Raw genomic sequence first — 20,475 nt, forward strand, 5'->3', positions numbered from 1 at the left:
GTGAGCATGACAGTCAAGGTGATGAACCAACAAATCACTATATTATTCCAATACTCATTGCTACTATGAAGAAACACACGGCACAGCAAGGAGAAACAGAATTATCCAGGAGGCCACTTTATTTTAGATCAAGTGGGAGGCCTCTCTTAGGAAGTGATATTTGGGCAGAGGACTGAATGAAGGGAGAAAACAGAGCATAGAAAGGTCTAGGGTAGAGCATTCCAGGAAGAAAAAGTAGTGAGTGAAAGTTGTTGATAGAGGACAAGGTCAGAATGCTGGAGAAACATGCAGAAGGCCAGTGTGGCTGAAGTGGGGGGAGTATGACGTGGCCAGCTAGACTCAGATCTCAGAGGGCCTTTTATTTATTTTTTTTTAAATTTTTTTGCGGTACATGGGTCTCTCACTGTTGTGGCCTCTTCTGTTGCGGCACAGGCTCCGGACGCGCAGGTTCAGCAGCCATGGCTCACGGGCCCAGCCGCTCCGCGGCATGTGGGATCCTCCCGGACCGGGGCACGAACCCGTGTCCCCTGCATTGGCAGGCGGACTCTCAACCACTGCGCCACCAGGGAAGCCCTCAGAGGGCCTTTTAGGTATAGTAAGGAACGCTGGGTTTATTTTAGGGAAGACGGGACACCCACACAGGCTTTGAGCAGAGGAGTGGCATGACCTGATTTATAATGTAAAGAGGTCTCTCTGGCTACTGGGTGGACCTCCAACTGCTGAGAGCACGAGTGGAAGGTGGAAGCAGACAGACCCGCTGGCAGGCTGTTGCAGAGACCACTCCAGGCCAGCGAGGAGACTGGCTTGAACTGAAGTGGAGGTGGATGAAACAGTCATATTCTGAGGGCAGAGTTGATAGAACATGCTGGAGGGTTGGATATGAGATGTGAAGGAAAGAGAGTAATCAAAGATGACCCCAAAGTTTTCATCTTGAGCAGAAGATCTCTAGCGATGCTCAACTTGGAGGGCAAAATCCTGAGACAGGAGCAGGTATGGGGAGAAGCACCCAGGAATTCTGTTTCAGACAGGCTAGGGTCTGAGAGGTCTAGAAAGATCTCTAAAGGCAGATGCTGAATATGTCACTGGACTTGAGGGCCTGAGTGTGAGCTCTGGGGAAGTCCTGGATAAAGATGTGAATGTAGATGTCATCAGCATACACATGATATTTAACGCCTCAGCCTAAAGTCAGTCATATAGAGAGGAAGTGCAGTTGGGAAAGCAAGGGGAGGGGAGAGATGGGGAGACAAGGGGAGAGAAGAGGGCTAAGGACACAGCCTGGGGTACTGCATCATTTATCATTTGACTAGAGAGGAGAAGTTAGCAAAGACAATAAGAAGCAGAAACCAGCGCGGCAGAAGGGAAACCTAAAAAGCGCGATATCCAGGATCCAAGCAAAGGTGTTTCAAGGAAAGAGTGATCTGCAATGTCCAAAGCTGCTGACAGGTCAAAGAAGATGAAGATTAGAAATACAGAGGTCACAGGTGACATTGTCAGAAGCAGATTCAATGGAGTCGTGAAGAGGACGCTCATCGGAGAGCATCTAAGAGAGACAAGAGAGGTGAAGGCGTAACGTGGACTCCGACAGCCCTAGTCCAACTGTGCCCAGACCAGCTGCTTGTTTCCTGTCTGCAATCAGACAAGTACAGAAACTGACGTGTTGCTGCACCTCTCAAGTGCGTGATCTGCACCCTCTGTTCTCGGTGAGTGGGGTACAACACTCGGCGTGTCCGGCAGGACTTCACACCCACCTGCAGCTGACTGGAAACAAAAACGAATCCCGCACCTCAGCTAACTTGAGAAACAGTAGTTTATGCAGCTCTCTCCAGTGATTTTGCTACAAAGAGTGTAAGAGAGTGAGGGGGGTGAAGGAAATGGTGACAAGAGTGGGGTGTTTTGTATGTCAGTACGTTTACGGGAGAGATCGTCTGCTGCTGGTGTGTTACCCAGAAGAGAGGAAAACGGGGAGATATTGAGGATGAGATCATAAATGTGAAGGCAAAGTCCTCACATGGCTGGGACATGATGGGATGCTGGACATGGGTGGAGGTCTCCGCCTTCTACGCAGACAGGCTGGTACTTCCACTGCCAGGGGAGGGAAGGCAGTGCATACAGGGATTGTGGTGTAGCACCTGAAATTAAGGTTCAATGTTAAGTGTTGTCTCGACATCTGGCAAAATTGGAAGGGCCTCAAATGGCTTATCTGCTAGCTCCCCTCTCTCCCTCTGCTCCCACAGAAGTCCCCTCTAAATGACCCTCCTTATCACGGGACCAGGCACAGTGTCTGCTTTTTCCTGAGTATCAGGCATTAGTTTCCTGCTAGCCTGTGGAACTATTCAAACAAGCCAATGTCATCCTCCTGCAGGAACCAGGGGGCACCTCACCCTAGTGATAATACAAAGCTCCTCCCCCAGCCCCTGGTTATTCACTCTGTTCCCAAATGCAACCCCTGTGTGTCCTCTTCACCTGGGCTGTAAGTATACGTGACTAAAATACTGCTATCATTCTCACCTGTCCAGGAGCTGGTGTTCAGTCACCCCCATAACTGAATCCCTCCCTCACCAGTGGGGTACAAAGGGAGTCATCAAAACAGGTATAGACATAAGCAGGCTGAGAAACTGAGTGTGAGGGGAGGGAAAGAGATATTCTAGTAGTTTACTTGCGTCTTCTGATATCTTGCTAAGAGAAATGAGGTCATTGACTAAGAGTCTGGAAAGGGAAGGGGAGTTGGAGGTTTTGGGAGGAAGGAGAAGGTGTGAAATCCTCTTCCCACAGGAACAGGAAGCAACAGGGCAGTCAAGTGGGATTGAGGGCAGAGCTAAGGGCTCACTTGGGGTCTGTGGTCACAACGTAAAATGAGACCAATCAGAAGGACAGTGTAGTTTCTGCAGTCCAGCTCCCCCTGCTCTGATGAGGCAGCATATAGGCTGGTTTGGGTTTCATCAGGTGGCTCCTAAAATCTAAAGTCGCTGACACAAGGGGAATCTGGGGCAGACACGCGCACCTGTGTGAAATGGGTCAGAGCGGAAGCTTGCTGGAGCGAAGACACACAGCAATGCCAGCCATCCGCTGAGGCACAGACAGGTTCCGAGATCACTACAGAGTGTAGCCACCTTGCATTGTCCACTGGAATTTGGAAGGTTTAATTTTTAGTCCAGACAGCATGGAAGTAGACACAGGACACAGGACACACGCTGCACCTTGGGAAGAGAAGGTAAGCAGTGCTTCGCAACATGGGGCGGGTGGCAGGTGCTTGGTGACGTTTTGGTGGCTGAGTGTCCGGTCTCAGGAACGAGATTCTAGAAATATGGTGATTAAAACAAACCGACCCTGACACTTCCAAAACTGTACTTGCACCGCCACATTCTTCCAGCATCTTCCTTCAAAATCCCTGACGAAAGCACTGTTTGCTCTCTGGCCCATTCCCACTTTCTGGCATAACTCATATTTCCAGCTCCCCAGACAACTACTGCCACTTAAAAGAGCGGGCTTCCCTGTTGGCACAGTGGTTAAGAATCCGCCTGCCAATGCCAGGCGACACGGGTTCGAGCCCTGGTCCGGGAAGATCCCACATGCCGCAGAGCAACTAACCCTGTGCGCCACAACTACTGAGCCTGCACTCTAGAGCCCGCGAGCCACAACTACTGAGCCCGCATGCCGCAACTACTGAAGCCTGTGTGCCTAGAGCCTGTGCTCCACAACAAGAGAAGCCACCGCCATGAGATGACCACGCACCACAACGAAGAGTAGCCCCTCTCGCCGCAGCTAGAGAAAAGCCCACGCATAGCAACAAAGACCCAACTCAGACATAAGTAAATAAGTTAATAAATTAGCTAAAAAAAAATAGTGTGTGTGCTCAGGAGCTTGTCAGTGGATGAGGACTGCATGGTAGCCAAGTTCTGGAACTAGATGGCCCAGGGTCAAAGCCTGCCTTCAGCGCTGGCTGGATCCACGACTTTAGAAGAGTTACCTTACCGCTGCAAGACTTGATATCCCCCAAGTGTAAAATGAGGATAATATGAACAAGTATCTCGAAGACTCGTTTGAGGATTAAATGAGATGATACAATAAAGCACTTAGCCCAGTTCCTGGCACATATTAAGACCTCAATCAGTATTAGCAGTTATTATAGTCACATGCATTCAGCGCTCCATAAAAAAGTGACTCTGTAGGCATCTTCGTAGCCATAAGCTTCAGGTTACTTACTTAGCCAGTAGAGAAGATGCCAAACATCTTTTAATCTCTCTTCAGTCAGGCCCTCCTTGGGACCACAATCCAAGGTTCAAGACATGGCTAATTGGACAGGATTGCAGGAAAATTCCAAAATAGGGGTCTAATGGGGGATCCAGGCCATGACTCGGCTAGAACCTCACACTAATGAACCCCAGGCAGTGTGTTTAGTGCAAGGAGGTCACCCAGACAATAAACAGAACTCCATGACCTCGCGACCACCACCTAAGGGAAGCCTAGGCCATCCCAGCTCTGAGGGCTCACAGAGCTGGTTCATCACACCTGGACAATGGAATTTCCTACACTCCACAGAAGACAAATATGTCATGTGTGCATATTACCTAAATGTCAGAGAACAATAAGAATGTTACCACCACATGGTACATATGTGCACACACACATGCATGCACACATAGGTATTACTCTTATCATAATAACTTCCATTCAAGCTCAAGAAGTAAGACTGTCTAAGTATTATTTTCTAAACTCTTCAAGATATGCGTCCCGTGGATACTTCGGTAAAATAATTCAGCTGCGATGACAAGATTCAGATGTGTAGGCACAAAACTGATTTGTGTCTTTTTCATAAGAGCCTCAACCAATGCGAAACTCGCATCTAATTTCAGTCTCCAATTCCCAATTGCAACAACATTTTTTATTCTATATTTTGGCATTGAGAAAATCGTGTTCAGTTGAGGATAAATGAAATATAATGCAGGGAACCCTCTTGCCTGTTGGTGGGAATGTAAATTGATACAGCCACTATGGAGAACAGTATGGAGGTTCCTTAAAAAACTAAAAATAGAACTACCATATGATCCAGCAATCCCACTACTGGGCATATACCCAGAGAAAACCATAATTCAAAAAGACACATGTGGGGCTTCCCTGGTGGCGCAGTGGTTGAGACTCCGCCTGCCGATGCAGGGGACACGGATTCGTGCCCCGGTCCAGGAAGATCCCACATGCCGCGGAGCGGCTCGGCCCATGAGCCATGGCTGCTGAGCCTGCACGTCTGGAGCCTGTGCTCCACAACGGGAGAGGCCACAGCAGTGAGAGGCCCGCGTACCGCAAAAAAAAAAAAAAAAAAAAAAGACACATGCACCCAAATGTTCATTACAGCACTATTTACAACAGCCAGGTCATGGAAGCAACCTAAATGCCCATCGACAGACGAATGGATAAAGAAGATGTGGTTCATATATACAATGGAATATTACTCAGCCATAAAAAGGAATGAAATTGGGTCATTTGTAGAGATGTGGATGGACCTGGTGACTGTCATACAAAGTGAAGTAAGTCAGAAAGAGCAAAACAAATATTGTATATTAACGCATATATGTGGAATCTAGAAAAATGGTACAGATGAACCGGTTTGCAAGGCAGAAATAGAGACACAGATGTAGAGAACAAACATATGGACACCAAAGGGGAAAAGCGGGGGTGGTGGGGTGGTGGTGGGATGAACTGGGAGATTGGGATTGACATATATACACTAATATGTATAAAATAGATAAGTAATAAGAACATGCTGTATAAAAATAAAATAAACTAAAATTCAAAAAAAAAAAAAAAGAAATGTAATGTACTTAAAGACAGACACACGATTTAAACTTGGGGGTTGGGGAAGACCCCACCATGTAATATGAATGTAATATAAATGTTATCCTCCTCCAATTTCACTCTTAAACACACCAACAATAGAACATAATACCAGGAAATAGTTCCACCACTGAAGTGGATAAAAGTTAATTAACCTGTCTCCTACTTACTTAACTCAAATAAGTGAATGGGAGTCGACAAGGAAAAGTAAATGGGTTTTCCCAGTTTACGCACTGATTCTTAAAAGCTGACATGCTGCTTTCTCAGAACAACTCTTTATTGCTCAACTTTAAAGCAAATTTAATGTCATTATTTTCAAAGTTTAAAAAAGTCAAGTGAATCAACGTGCCTTTGTTTGGAAGATTTGGGGACGCTACTGATGTGGAGTAAGCAAACCTGTGACTTGAGACCACATGGGCTCAAAATGCCGCGATCGAGCCACGGGTCCCATTGACCTCAGGCTGATGATCCGCATCTCCAAACCCTGGTCTCAAATTCTGTAAAACTGAGATGAGGGCTTCCCTGGTGGCGCAGTGGTTGAGGGTCCGCCTGCCGATGCAGGGGACGCGGGTTCGTGCCCCGGTCCAGGAGGATCCCGCGTGCCGCGGAGCGGCTGGGCCCGTGAGCCATGGCCGCTGAGCCTGCGCGTCCGGAGCCTGTGCTCCGCAATGGGAGAGGCCACAACAGTGAGAGGCCCGCGTAAAGCAAAAAAAAACTGAGATTAAAACTACTTATTCATTCAACTGTTTGAGGATGAATGCAGGCCATATATCGGTGCGGGTTTGTAAACAGACATGGACTTAGGCCTCATTCTGCCTTTTAACAGCTGTTGGGTCCATAGCACTCACTTAATCTCACCTTCTTTACGATGGTGATAACAATACCTACCTTCCCACAAAGCTTCAAGCATTACAGGAAATACCGTGGACACTTAAAGCAGTATCTCGTATCTAGCAATAAATAACGTCAGCTATTATTATTGACGTATCGTCACTATTATTACTAATAAACATAACAGCTGCATATAACATAATAAGCCAAGTGCCTGCACACTCTAGATGCTCAATATGTGTACATTTCCTTTTACTCTAACCCTTTTTTTTTTTTTTTTTTTTTTGCGGTACGCGGGCCTCTCACTGTCGTGGCCTCTCCCGTTGCGGAGCACAGGCTCCGGACGCGCAGGCTCAGTGGCCATGGCTCACGGGCCCAGCCGCCCCGCGGCATGTGGGATCTTCCCGGACCGGGGCACGAACCCGCGTCCCCTGCATCGGCAGGCGGACTCTCAACCACTGCGCCACCAGGGAAGCCCCTCTAATCCTTTTTTTATGGGAAGAATTACAAGCAGAATTTCTTTCTTCGAAGAAGACGAAGAGATTCTACTCTCTCAAATGACACTGCACAGTTTCTGGAGCAGGGGGATGTGAACATTTAAGCAGGTATTTACTCCCTATGTTAGTTAATTCTTATGGCCCAGCAGTTCTTAGGGGGAGGTATGGGGGACCAGTGATATATAGTATCATCTCCTGGCCCGTTCTTAAGTGAAAGATGCCATAAGTTCCAACGATATCAAAACACATGCACATTTTGATAGGAAAAAAACAACTATACATAGTCTAAATACATTTCTGGTAACCAGACTATCCCATTATATGAATGTAAAGGGCAAAAAAAGCAAAGGGTATAAAGAAAAATCCAATCATTGCTAAGCTCACTGAACCACAAAAATGAGCCGTGGCAACCTTTTACCGTAGAGTAGAAATCCATTAATAACAACACTGCCATCCATATTTTTCACTCACGTTCTTCCCCACACATTCGAAATTTTCTTATATCAGAGAGCATTTCATAAGCATTTAACTCAACAAACCTCAGAATCACCCAAACTAAAGTGCTCCTCTTGGAAAAACAATCTCACTACGTGAACTCAGGGATGAACAGAACCACCCTAAGCTATGGTGTTAAAACACAAGGCAAACAAAAACAAAATGGCGGTCTCCTTTTTTAAGGACGTACACACTTGAAATAAACGCAGAGACACCCCTCCAGGACTACCACAGACACAAGAGGCTTGTGTTCACAGGACACGTGGAAACGAGAGAGAAATGCAAACAGGGAAGTCTCCCCGAGAAAAAGGCTGGTGCCCTTTGCAGTCACACAGCTTCCTCCTCCGAGTTTCTCTGCATCTAATACCTTCAAATAATGGGTGCTTTCTAACCAGGGTTTCCATTTCCCAGGGGCTTCTGCCATCCAGCCTTTGCCTGGGAAAGCAAGTGACACAATACCCCCTCTCCCTTTGCCAGGCAACAAAGAGGATTTGCACTGCCTTGAAAACAGAAATCAGCATCTTCAGGATGAGCAGGCCTCTGTCGGCCTGCAGCGTAGGGCACTCGGGCACAAAGTAACCAGGCGAAAGAAAATGCATTCCGAGCGGTTAGCACGCAGGGTTCATCGAAGTATAATTTAACCATCTGATCAAACACTAATTAGCATAATCACTTGAGGGGAAAATGGCTGGAGGAACCCAGGAACACCTTGGTATCTGTGTTCTTAGCGACTGATGAAAAAGAAGACACACAGATTGGGGATTTGTTTCTTTTTGTTCATGGAAAAAAATAGTAAATAAAGCTTAAACAAGCATCACCAGCTATGGTTTTTGCAGCCAAAGGAGTTACAACTGAGATTCGGAAGAAACATCTTTGCTTTCTCTCCAGCATCCACAGAAAAGCACAAAACCAATCTTACATTTTGCAGCAGTGTGGCTCTAAACTACGTAACTTTGTGTTTCTCAGCCTCAGCACTATGGACATTTTGGACCAGATACTTATTTGTCGTCGGGGGGCTGTCCTGTGCGTTGCAGGATGCTGGGTAGCATTCCGGGGCTCCACCCACTAGTGATGCCGGGGGCATCCCCTTCGCCCCAGAACTGTGATAACAAAATGTTTCCAGATATTGCCCAATATCCCCGAGGGAGTGGAGCTGCCCTGGTTAGAATCCTGTTTTAACTGAAGAACACAGTTTGTCAGGAGCACTAAAAATGATCAGATCATAAGAGGAGGGAAGGAGTCTTTTACTCCCATCTGCCAAAAATAATGAGCCTCTAATAATAATTCCATGGAATTCCATGGAGTTTACTTTATATCCGATGTCTTTGTTTAGAGCTTTATAATAACCCATAACACCTATGCTTGTGCAATTTGGAAAAAATAATTATAAATACCAGCCTCTCCCCATTCAGAGATTTCTAGAAAGACACAGCTGACTTCCAACAGGCAACCCCTGAGGGGGATACCCACAGGCAGAAAGAACACCATCCCTTGCTTCCAGACTTCAGTGTGTCCTGAGCAGCTGGGGAATCACAGCAGTGTCCCTCCACCTGCCCACATCAGGGCAAACCACCTGTGACTTAGGAAATTAATAGAGGCATAGAAGGCCTCCAGACCCCAGGGAAATATCACTTTCTTCCTACACTCTCATTGTAGGCGTGGAAGCCCTGATATTTGCTCCCAGTTCCTAAGGAGGGAGAGAGGAAGGTGTAAATGATGACAAGTGAATAAATACAGAAATCCCCTCCGTTTCTCACAAATGCATCTCCACTACCAATAGATTCATCGCATTGCCTTAAACCGCCTTGGCCATTAGTCGGATGGTACCTAATAACATTCATTCTTACGGAGAGGTGGAAACCTAAGGGAAAAGTACTCAACACTTACTAAAGTATGCAATAAATATTTTCTGTGAGTTAAGGTGATTTGTTCTAATAATAAATTTGAGTCCCACAGTCCCTCATTTCTATTTTTCTAAGGAAAGTATTTAACCATCTACAATCACTCACAGATCTCTCAAAGGTTATTAAGCTTGCTGGTGGAAATACTTATGACCTTTCCATGGAGGACATATGGAAAAAGGCTGCCCTCGTCTGCTACAAAATTTAAGAGAGAGCAGTCTGTCCAAGTGGCAGAGGCCATGAATACTCCAAATCAGAGAGGAATTGTGAGCTATTTTAAACGAATATCTTCTTCTGCAAAGCCCCTCTGGCGGAGCTTATGACTTCTGAACACAAAGCCCTCCCCGCTTTCTAAAGGAACAGAGGGGCAGGAGCTCTTTGCTGCACAGGAATAGCGTCTACCCCAATTCAAGGACTTATGAGCAAGCAGAAATTACATTTCGTCAGCCCACAATGTCTTTCGTACCATTTTTCTTCTAAAGCTAAAAATCAAAACAGCCGCTCTGAAAGAATAATTTCTATAGTGAATCACAATAAAATCGCCCAAGGATTATAACATCTAACTTGTTTCAGATGCCCAGGAGGGAAAGATATTTTTAATATGATCTAAAATAGGATCTCAGGACACAAAAAGTTATTTTTAAGGTTCTGAATTTAGGCCTCTCTCCAGCACACGTTCACGTCTATTTTAGTTCAAAAAATCAAGGACGTGGTGTTTTGAAAAGATTATTCCACCACTCATAACTGTCCTCAATTTTATCATACATATTACAAGGCCTAAAATGCATATATGTCCTTATATGCCATTTTCTCTGTTTATGACAACCTAGCATTAACGACAATACTTCGTATGATGTAAATACAGTCCACCTGGGGTCATTTACCTAAAAGAAAAGTGCAGAGGCCAAGTAAACCCAATCCCCAAGCCCCTTATACCTGGCTTTGGAAGGAACTTGTGCACCGATATTGGAAAGAAGACATGTGTAACGTTCCCAGGTTGGCATCCAGGCAAAACCTCAAGGTGCAAACAGACCTGTATTCCTGCCCTGTCTGTTCTGCCCTAGTGCCTCTCTTATGCTTTTCCAATATAATAACCCAAACAGTTTCCCACTATTGATCTCTGCCTGGGAGGAATGTGGTGACATTAAGGTTCAGAGGGCTTCTCTGCCAGGACTCCAGTTGCTAGCAAAGAAGGGGTCGATTTGAGAAAACACAATAGGACCGAAGTCCAACAGCAAAGCACGTGCTAGCAATAAACCTGGGTATCAAATATGCTAAAACAATAAGAAAAAATTACGTGTGTGTATGTACGTGTATATACACACACCTATATACATTTGGATACAAATAAGCATAGATATTTGTACAGATATATATACAGATGATTCTCAACGTACTAGCATCCAAATTGGCAGTCCCTGGTTGGGATCGCACCCCGCTCTACTCAGGGTCTTCCCTGTTACCAGCCCCTCTGCCACCAACGTTCCCCAAATCTGCCCAAATCCTTGTGGCACTCAATGAAGCCCTAGCCCTGCATATACATATATATATATATATATATATATATATACACACCCTCTCAATAAATCACTACTCAGTATAGAGCTCCCCAACAGCGCATTGGGGGCTACATGAAGCTTTATGGGGTTGACGTTCTAGCTACTGTCTGACCCCTCTACCTCAACTCAGCCAGGGGCTGGGCAGCCTCTTTCCAAGTTTGTTCCATCCAGAGCTGGCTTATGCCACCTGGATCAGAATAATAATACAGATACTTCAGCCATGCATACCCCAGAGCTGCAGAACCAGACCCTCTGGTGGTCAGAGCTGGGCAACTATAAAACGAACAATATAAAAGATCACACGAGCCGTGCGCACGGTCAGGCTGAAGGAGCCATGCGGGAGGGAAAAGATGGCAAAGGCACATGTCGGAATTAGACCTCAGGAGCTCTGCAAGCTACAGCCCATTCCCAATACAATGCCAGCATCCAGTCTCCTGTGAGAGGCTCATAGGGGAAAAGCCTTCCAGGAAATGCCCAGCTTCTTCCTCCCTGACCCGGCCCACCTGGGCTTTAAGAACCAGTGGCCCTGATCCTTAACTGGAAGGTGCCGACGGAGGCACGGTAAGATGGAACACGGTTCAAGGCATCGACAACCGGCCTCCAGTCGGCATGCACCCTCCTTCCTCCCCCTCCCACTCCTGCTGTCCTGACGTGGGGTGGCTCCTTCCTCCCTCCCCACGCTTGGTCTTCCCATAAACCTTAACTTCCATGGCTTCCAAGCATCTGATACCACAGAGGCCTACAGTGTATCCTCACCTTCCCATCCCCAGCGATGGGGTGATGGGGCTATGGGGCTATGGGGCCATGTGGGTGGGGGAAGACCAAGGGGTCTCTTGCGACTACAAATCAGGGGGGGTTGTGGCTGGTAATAGGAGATCTCCTAAGACATAGATGAACTGACCACTGATCAAAGTAATTACCCAAAACAAATACCAAGATCACATCTAGGTCAAAATGCTTCTACCCACGTTTCTACATGTAAATGTCCATCAAGCCTATAGTAAAACAGTAGCCACCAAAGATTTAATAGCTATTGATTTGGGTGAGTCGTAATATGTATGTACACGTCTGGTAATTAACCATCCTATTCACTTTCTGCTACCATGTCAAGGCACCAGACAGACCCCTGCTAACCTTGGCTTTACCAGCCTGAATCATTTATGAAAGAAGAATTCTGTACCTTAGAGGGCCTTTCATACGTTTCACACATTTCTTTTCACTGGCCAATGAAACAGATAAATGGCTACCCTTTGCAGGAACTGGCCATGATAAGTTCCAGGAGGGGTGATAAAAATCACCACTGCACCCTCTCTACAGCGTGGAGGTGCTCGTTTGACTAGTAAAGTACGTTGTGGTTGTTGAGGTCTTCAGCTCATCCCTGAAGTCTCACACGTGATATTACAAAGCACTGTTATTTCTACGCTGGCAGCTACAAATCGGTTATTAAGAATGCTCTACAGCCAATATTAAGAAATAAACACTGTAATTAAGCAGACTGGGACTTGGGGTTTTTGGTGTCTTATGGGACCTCAAGATCAAATTATGCCACAGTGGGGCGACTGTGGAGAGAAGAAATGAATCTCACGTTTCTCTGATGAGAAAGTATGTTTACTCAAAAACTTCCACAGTAGAGCTCAGGTCTTTACATAAAGGGAAAAAAAAAAGAGTAAAATTTAAAAACACAGCAAACTGCAGTGGTTCTAATTATCTTCATGGTTTGCCTTTCCGTAACAATATAATTGTAAAAAATTCTCCCATTGTCCTGAAGTCCATGCGATGAGTGAAAAAGCAGGTCTCGTGAGAAAAATCAATGCTTTATTCAATATTAGGAAAAGGAATCAATGGTAAGAGTGTCCACTGCCATCAGCCATTTCAAATGACATGGCTCCGCAGGGTGTGACACAGGCCACCTCAGTCAGCATCCAATGCACCCATTCGTGCTGGTTCTAACCCCAACTTAACATAGCCATCATTCAGTCCCATGAGGATACCGAAGGCCCCTGGGGACCCTGAGGTCATCAGAGTCTCTTCACTGGGAGTGTTATTACCACTGTTGTTTTGCACAAGCATCCAATAATTTGAGATTCAGGTATCTAGAAAGAACTATAAACTGACTTCACTGTATTCAGTATTTATGCACAGTGGACAAGAAGAAGAATGGCTTAAGTTTTGTGTAAAGTCAAGCTTAAAACTGCTTCCTGGTTCATCATTTTCATACTAAAAGAGGCAAAGCTCATATGAATCAAAATCTGCAATAAATCAGTTCAAATCTCCTTCCACCACCTCATCAAACCTGCCTGTTCCACGGTCTAAGGAGATTGGCTACAAAACAACCCATTGCATAGATGGTTGTTCACAAGATAAAAGGAAAATGCTTTTCACAGCATCATACTTTGGGGTTGGTCTGGCTTTTGTTCAGATGTGCAGCCTGTACACCAGCAGCATTTCCATACAAAGTCCAGGATTCTACCCTTAACAGAAAATAAGGTGCACTTGGGGCCAGTAAAACCAAAATGTTACACTGAGTAAATGCAGTCCTAGGAAAGAAGACTATTTCATTCCTAAGAGCAAGTGTGTTCATTTTTCTTTGTCCAGGAACATTTACGTCAATCAAGCAGCCTGTAGGGACACTGCCTATCCCAACTGGACTGGCCAATTAGAAGAGCATATGCCACAATTTTTTAAATCGCCAAAATTTAATTATAGAGGAACCTATAATAATCACAAGATCCTAAATGTGAACACTTAGTAACTGCTCTACTCTAAACATGCATGCAGAGTCACCCTCCCACTCTGTGCTGTTGAGTATCTTCAGGAAGGATAATGCTTATTGCCAAGTAAATATCTGTGGCAGCCCTGCAAGTTCAACATGCTCCCTTCACTTCATTCCTCTGTTCAGACCTACCGAAGCCCAGTTTCCAAATAATACAGATACTGGCTCCGCACCCTCACCTCCCCAAGTCTGACATGGACTTAAGCCCTGAGAGCATTTCAAGAATATTCTGCAGAGTTCAAAGCGATTTCTCAATATTTCCTCAAGGGCTGTTATGCTTTTATTCTCCTCCAAAAAAAAAAAAAAAAAAAAAAAAAAAACTCCATGGTCCTGGGGAGGTAGGGGAAGCCAGCATTTCGTATGGAGGTGATCTCACGTTTTCAATTTTTTCGCTTTCCCAGCCGCTGCATTTAAAAATGGCTTTCTATAAATAGGACTGCTTGCTCACTCTTAAATCTCACTCACTGTCTTCTGCGTAAAAATAACTTAAATAGGGATGCAGGCGAGGTTCATTAATCCCTGTCATTCTGTCTCTCTGTGTAGTAGCCTCTTTCCTCCTTCTTATCTCATCGTCTATCTGGTCAGCTCCATTCATCCCTCTCTGTTCCACCGTGATATGTATTTCCATAACCCAGGGAGCTTAAAGACCAAAAATTAACCCAAGTGAATGATTTTTTTTAAATAATAAGTATTGACAATATAGAATAAAGACAGATCTCCAAAAATCAAACGATGATAAATACTGTAAGCTCCAAGACACCTAATTTGATTCTCGTATTTGATACAAATCACAATTTTAATGGTAAAACATATTCCTTTCACGTTACTTTGATGAAGGAACCAACTTTTACAATTGGTTCTGCTGGAAAATAAGAAAAAAAAGATAATGATGAGACAGACACCCATTAATCAACAAAATGCTTAAGAAAATAGTAATGTGATTTTTTTTAAAGACGATTAAGGCCTAAGGAACTGAGCTTTGTTTTGATATCCTTGGAGGCTCTTTGATGAAGAAACGAATTCCCAGGAACCCCTAGGGAAACTTATGTGTTGGTGTGATGTTTCTGACTGGCTTTCAGAACACGACAGGGTGTTACACCTCGTATAGGATTTTCAAATCGTGCCAGTTAGCAGCGTACGCTTGAGAACAAGGGGTCCAATGCATTTATTAACTTATTTCCCGTGACATTTGACCCAATCCAAGTCACAAAGAACACCTAAAGCAATTATAGCATTGTTACGTAACTGTGGTGAAGTCCCATCACATACTCCAAATGTGAATCCATTTTGGGAAAGAGAAGAAAATGCCCCCAGAAGCATTTCTAGAAAATGAGCATTTCCACAGCCATGGAGTCAGTGCATCAGACTAGACGGCAGCGGCCAAGGAATGCACACTGCTGTTTACATGCATTTCTCGCAATGGTTTATACAGTAGAATCAGAGACGGGGCAGACGAGAAGCTAACCCGGCAAGGAAGGATAAGACAGAGGCAGGAGACAGAGGCAGATGGGAGAGAGGAAGGGGCGAAGGAGGGGAGGAAGGCTCTGCCCATCATCCTGTCCCTTCTTTCTGTCAGTCAGTGAACATCTGTTTCCACCTGCCCGGCCCGCAGTTTGCTCTGTGTGAAGGACACACCCCGGCATGGCAGGAGCCTCACCTTCCGACCTTGCCATCCAGTAAGGGAGGCAGTCACCTGCCAAACAGGCACCAAATAAACAGAGTTACAGATTACTCTAGACACTGTCAAGGAAGTGGCCAAGGTTTTAGGGAAGCAGATCATGCAGGAATCTAATCTGCGGCGAGCAGGTCTCTGAATCCAGTCTTTCCGAATATCCCGATCAGAAGCTGTCTAACCTCTGTACCCAAAACTGGTTATCCGCGCGCCTGCCCTCCTGCCGCCTGGGTGGACGGTGTGCCACCGGCCGAGGAATTCAGAACTGCACAGTGTGTACAAGTCGGGCTGCTGGAACCTTCCGTTCCCCCTGCCTCATCTTAACCCATAAATTCAACAAGGGAAACGCAACTTTGAGTGTTTTCGTATTTTCAAAACATGAAAGAAAAAAAAGTAATAAATATGGGGGGGAGGGGCAGGAGAAGATGAGAATTTAAAATGAGAATTTCTGTGCCCGGCTCTGTGGCCTGTGAAGGATTAACACCTGGCCCAGGCGAACAGGTGCTGCTCGGTTTGTCTGGGGGCGCAGGAGGAGGTCCCGGGCCGCGGGGATGGACGGGGGAGCTCAGAGGAGCGGCGCGGAGCCTCACCCCCATCCCCAGCAGCGGCGGCGAAGCGGGCTGGGCCTCCCGCAATGACATTGGAAGGTCAGCCAATCAGGCGCGGGGCTGCTTCGAAGCAGCCACCTCCGCCAAGAGGTGGCGCCCGCGGGGCCGGGCTCCCCAGCCAGTGGGAAGGGAAGGTGGGATGCGAACGCACGGTCCGCGGGCCCTCCAGCCCCGGACACCGCCTTTCCCTTTCTCTGCACCTTCGAGATTGCAACAGATTGCTGGGAGCACCGGCCTCCTGGGGAAAACTGGAAACAAAGACGGCGGACCCTGCCTCGCCGGCCGTAGGCTTTGCATTCGTGGCTCCTGTTGGGCTGAACTCCGGGACCCGGGAGGCTGGGCCCGGCGAACTTAAGAAGCCGCGGGGAGGAGAGCCTCCGGCCGCCGCGCCGCGCAGAGAGCACCGCTGCTCGGAGGCGGCGACTTCGTCTGCCCGTGAAGTCTGGCTGCACCAGTCTTGTGAGGTTTGCCGCCCACTAGTGTCCTGTGGCAGGGACACAACTGACGTGAAGGTATAGCACCGCCTCACCATCTCCCAGGCCGCCGATGGAGCTGGTCCCGGGAGCCAGCGTGCGCGGCAGCGCAGCGCCAAGAAAATAACCAGACACAGCGCCCTCCTGCGAACGCCCGGGGCCTCCGGCCGCCCCGCCAAACAACCAGGGGACCCAGAACGCGCGAGTGCTCGCCTCTGGAAGCGCTGCCGACTGCTCTGCCCTACCTAATGCTAACTGTATTATTTCCACTGCCTGTTAATTATTTACGAGGCGCATTCATAATCTCAGCCGTAGGATTCGGCTAATTTTGTGAAATTTGGATGCCATCGTTTTGTAAATGCATCCACGGAGAAATCCATCGTTTTATTTTTCAAACATAAATTTCCAGTCTCCTGCAGTGTTCTTAGGTCTTTATAAAATGACCTTCCCTGGTTTTTTCTCTCTCCTTTACATGGAGTTTCGATGCCCATTGCATTGAGTCTCTTCATGAAATACTCATTGCATCTCATCCCAGACACATCAGTGATAAAACACTTTGACAGCTACATGGAGGTCCAGGAATCAGGGATTTAGATTGGCATTTTTTTTTTTCTTGGTCACAATTATTTTCCCCTATCAGCGTGCTGTATTGGACCAGTTCTGCCCAGTGAGTCACTGACGCACAGCAACAAACTGCGGGCACACCAAAGTGGCATTCAGGAGAGAGTAAGGAGTGGAGAAGGATCGGCTGGCATTTAATAAAGGTCTGCATGGCATTTTGTTTTCCTACACGGGGCATCTTGTAGGGGCACCCAAGCTTAAGAGACCTAGAAAATTTTTATGAACTCTATAATTCTGGGGTGGAATTTAAATCTCCTTAATAAAAATAGGAGAGGGAGAAGTGGGGAGCAAGCCCTGGAATTAGTCACCTGATAACATTTTTTTTTTTACTTCCACATATTTCCATGAATTAAATAAAGATCACCTTAAAACCCTGAAGCTGCATTTGCACTCATAAATGTCTGCTCCTAAATTTAAATAAAATATAAGTTTGCGGTACGTAATTCCCTGTGGAGATGACAGGGGATGCAGGAAGGTGCTGCGCGGCCCACTTTCTTTTTGACGAGCACCCTTCTCTCTCCCAACACCCGCCCTCTCTAAGCTCCACAAGCTCCCTGAAAATGGCAAAGCGGCAAAGCCCAGAATTGCACGGCTCAGGAAAGGATGATGTCAGGGACCTCTGTGTACATAACAACAGAAATCAAGGATGCTAACAAAAATGTATTAGTTAGAATAAATCTGCTCATTAAGCCCACCTATGCTCTTAACAAGAATTGTAAACTAGAGTATTCTCATCAGAGTTCAAGCCCAAAGAAATTGTGATAAAACACAATGCAGTGTGTTTCCATCCCAAGGAAAGGCTGTGAGACATATCTGCACATAGAGGGACCCCCATTCCCTTGCACAGTAACTGAAGCTCCCTGAGAGTATTTCCAGAACATTGCAGGACAAGCTGACTGCTTTTAGACGTGATGACTGCACCTGATCAGGTGAGGCAATTCATTCAAGGATTCAGCCCATGAAGGGACTGTTCTCTGACTTCTATGTTTTACCCTGAATCCTGTCTGCAGCCTGTCCAGCAACCATGCTTTCATTAAGAAATAAATGTACATCCCATTACATCAGTAGGAAAAACGCTGTTGTCTACCGTTAAAATGCAGATACATTGTGGGCTTCTTATTTTATGAGTACCCCAAGATATCAAACTGCATCATTTTTTACAATTATATATTTTTTATCATGTCAGACGTTTTGATGTTTCAGGCCTAGCAATAGTCAGTGTAGCTATTAGAATTCATAGATTTTTTTATCATACACATTCAGGAATTTTTCAAAATTAAGGTAGACCAAAATATGACATGGTTGAAAAAAAAATCTCTCCATTTTCTTCAAGTCTCATTCAGATAGATAAGAACCATTTAATTTCACATTTTTGAAATATGGTCCTATAAACAGGCATCATTCCAAACTGGACTCTTATTTTATTTTGACATGACTATCTATTTTATGATCCTTTCCACAGTATGCCCTGAACATCACTCCTTGAAAACTCTTTACAGCGAGTTCCCCCCACAAATGAAAAGAAGCCAAAGCTCTACAGTCAGGCCTTTTTTTTTTTTTTTAAAATGCTTCATCATATAAAGAGAGGGCCATTTTTACATGAGATTCCATATCCTTCTGGTAGATGGGATCAGAACACGTAATACAGCAAAGTAAAATATTCATTTGCATGTACAGTCTATATCTCATATTGTGAAATCTACCTGTATTCATTATAGTATCAGTAGTGGTGGTTATCAATCAATTTTAAGGGTCCCGAAAAAGGTATAAGAAGATAATATGCTCTAGGACTCAGTATAAATGCACATACATAGCCTTGGCACGGATTTTCCACAGAGTAGATTATTTGAGGTTTTATACAATTTTCTCACTATATATGGCTATCATGATTATTTTAGTAAAACTGATTCAAAAAAAAAAATAGTCACACATTTTAGCATCTGTGTTTCAGAGACTGTACCAGACCTATTTCTGTCATATATAACTATGAAACTGTAAAACAGATACCAATTGACTGACAATCAGAAGCACGACCTCTTTCCTCATCCTGAAATACATACTTCCCAATAGGGTGGAAATTACGTTTCATCCCATAACCCAGGTCCTTCTGAGAAGCCCAGAGATGTACGCCCTGACAGGTGAGACAGGCCGTCAATGCTTTGTGGCGCTGGAACACGTATGTGAGCATTTTTACATTTTCTCTGAGTTCACATTAGCAGAGCAGCATAAAGGGCCGACTTTCCTGATGCATCACCACACATTAGCTAAAGCAGATCTATCCCCCAAGGTAAATTCCCGCGAGGCTGCAGAAGAGGTATAGTGCCCTCTGGGAAAGATGGGTGTCATGTCAGAACTTGTTGCAATTCTTTCCTGCTAGGAAATCTCAAAATGAAAGTTTTGAACACTTTGCTTTAGGTTATATTAGAGAGCAAAGTATCATTTTCATGTTAATTTCAGGATTTCCTTCTTGCAGTGTTACCTTTCCTTAGTCATCTTTTTTTTTTTTTTTAAATTTTACAAAGTTTATGCATTTCCTCTGGCCTGTCGGTGTGTTGATTCTTTAAGCACTATCTTGGTAGGCAAAGAATATGCAGCTAACACTCAGAGCTGCCCTGTGCATCTTCCAGGAAAATCTTACAGCCTCCCCTTGGCTTCTGGTATTTTCTCGTAAGGGCTAGATTTCCTTCCTTTCTCTCTCTCCCCCTCCCTCCCTCCTGGGTAGGGGATTCTGCTTAATGGTTTAATTTTAACTGTCAGCAAGTCATACATTTTATGCAGATTTGTGTTCCGAAATTTGAAATGGGAATTTAAGCTGTAGCTACTCCCAGGCAATGCCAAATGATGACAATTTCCTCTCATTCCCAGCTGAGAGGAAGCCATTCATACATGCGAGTTCATATTTACGCGGTGACAGGCAACCAAAGGTGCAGTCACACTTACTAATTGGATCTGACTCAGTCAAGAGAAATAGCTTTTCAAATACCCGGGAAGAAAGCATTTCAAGATATAATATTGGATGGACATGAGGAAAGGAATGCTATTTGCAATAGTCACTGATTTCATTTCTACAAGTATACAGGTGTTTTAAAGAATCTGTCAACATTTCAGATGATGTAATGCTTATCAGTGCCTACAGTGCATATTTTTACATAAATGGCTGTGGGGATTCTGTAGTACCAAGAAGCGGGGTGGTGGTGGTAGAAGGACAGATCTTTC

The 20,475-nt window shown here is 45.3% G+C and overlaps 1 protein-coding gene across 3 annotated transcripts in view; it reads right to left on the reverse strand.

Moving 5' to 3' along the window:
• DSCAM (DS cell adhesion molecule) overlaps positions 1 to 20,475 on the reverse strand; it is a 754,308-nt gene that overhangs the window by 733,211 nt on the left and 622 nt on the right. The window lies entirely within an intron of this gene.

Source organism: Pseudorca crassidens, chromosome 5, assembly GCF_039906515.1.
Source record: "Pseudorca crassidens isolate mPseCra1 chromosome 5, mPseCra1.hap1, whole genome shotgun sequence".
NCBI classification, from domain to species: Eukaryota; Metazoa; Chordata; class Mammalia; order Artiodactyla; family Delphinidae; genus Pseudorca; species Pseudorca crassidens.